The sequence below is a fragment of the Sinohyriopsis cumingii genome, chromosome 3 (genome assembly GCF_028554795.1).
Source record: "Sinohyriopsis cumingii isolate HCF-2022 chromosome 3, ASM2855479v2, whole genome shotgun sequence".
Taxonomy (NCBI): domain Eukaryota; kingdom Metazoa; phylum Mollusca; class Bivalvia; order Unionida; family Unionidae; genus Sinohyriopsis; species Sinohyriopsis cumingii.
In genome coordinates this window covers 97,614,408-97,616,253 of record NC_142963.1, presented here as the reverse complement: position 1 = coordinate 97,616,253, position 1,846 = coordinate 97,614,408, and positions in this window count along the sequence as shown.

The following is a 1,846-nucleotide window of genomic DNA, read 5'->3' as shown; positions in this document are numbered from 1 at the left end:
CTATAATATCTAGCCATACTCAAAAATCGCATCATCTGCTTTTTGCTGATAAGAACAGGGAATTCAGAGATAGCCTTGACTTTAATTTCTACAGGTTTAACTTGACAGTGTCCCACAATATGGCCTAGAAATGTAACACAAGTACGGCAAAACTCACTTTTATTTATCTGAATTGTCAAATGTGTATTACTGAGCCTATCAAATAATTTCCTAATGGTTTCTAATTGATTATTTAAAGGTGTCGTTGTAGATGATAACATCATCGATGTAAGCGTCACAATTAGCTATACCAGATGTAATCATGTTCAGTAAACGTTGAAAGTTCACTGCAAACCTTTCGTCTCAAACGGTTTCACTTTATATTGAAAATGTACATCAGGTGCTACGAATACCCAAATTTCATATGCCCTTCCTGTAAGTGAAATTTGCCAGAATCCTTCCAAAAGTTCTAACTTCGTGATATATTTTGCATTTCTAACTTTCTAAATGCAGTCATTGGTTCTTGACATTGGAAATGAATCTGTTTTGGTTACGCTATTCATTTTTCTATAGTCAGTGCACGTACGGAAAGTATTATCTAGTTTCTGCACTTGATTATACAGTGAATACCATTTACTTTTACATTTGTTCCATGAAATCATTCACCAACAAATAATTAATCTATTTCTCAACTATTCTTGCTTTAGTTGATTCAACGACATGGTAGATTTTATTTGTTCATGCTCGAATATTTGGAAACCAGAAATCATATTAAAATAATAGCTGTTTTAGACCAATCTTTACTTGTGGCTGTAGATGCTAAAGATTGTGGTCCAAATTATTCAATGTTTCTGAAATCCAAATATTATATACACCAAAGTCACAGCAGTCCGATTTTATTCCATCAATAACATCACTGCATGATTAACGGGTTGGCTTTAACAACATCCTTCTTTAACATAGTTATATTTCAAAGTTAGTTCTGTTTTAGATTCCCAGGAGACTTAATAATATAATATATGTCACTTATTTTCTTTTCAGTTTTATAAGGACAATGATACTTATCCTGAATAGTACCTTGAGGTCTAGGCAGGAGAGCCAGAACTTTATCACCAGGATGAAATTTCTTTTTCTTTGTATTTCTGTCATACATTAATTTCATTTTAGACTTGGTCTTATGTAATTGACCTACACAGTATACCATTATTCTGCTACAATGTTTGTCCAATATACGAATGGGTTGCAGATGAGGCTTAAATCTCTTCCAATTGGGTTTTACTACCATTTTACAAGTGTGATAACATATACAGTATTTCCAAACATCGTTTTAATTTTCCGCTTATAAAAATGATTAAAGTTCTTATGATAAGTTTTATTGACCCTTACATTACCAGCCAAAAGAGTTTGATGGACTACTCTGAGAATGTTTTGTAAATACGACTTAAGAATAAAAACTTGGTAGCTCACTGACCACCCGTCACCAACAGGTGTTCAGCTTGTCAACCATTCTCTAACAAGGACCACACCTTTAACAAACTAACAACTATGTACATGTCAATAACCCTCTGAAACAAAAAGGAGATCTCTGGATTTTGTTCCTGCTCGACAATGAATGAGTGTCGTTTGTCACCCTAATTAGAATACAGAGAATGAGTAGTAAAACAAGATCACTGTAAGCAATACCTCCTGATTAATCAATACCAGGAACAAAAGTGACTTCATCAAAAGCTGTCCAATAAATGTGTAAGGTACAAGAGTAATTTTCTCAGCAACATCATTCTAAAGAGCTTTCTCTTCTATAGTTCTAGTAACTGCACCAGCAAAGTATGAATCAGGGATTTTATTTTCAGTAGGATCGACTTTCTGA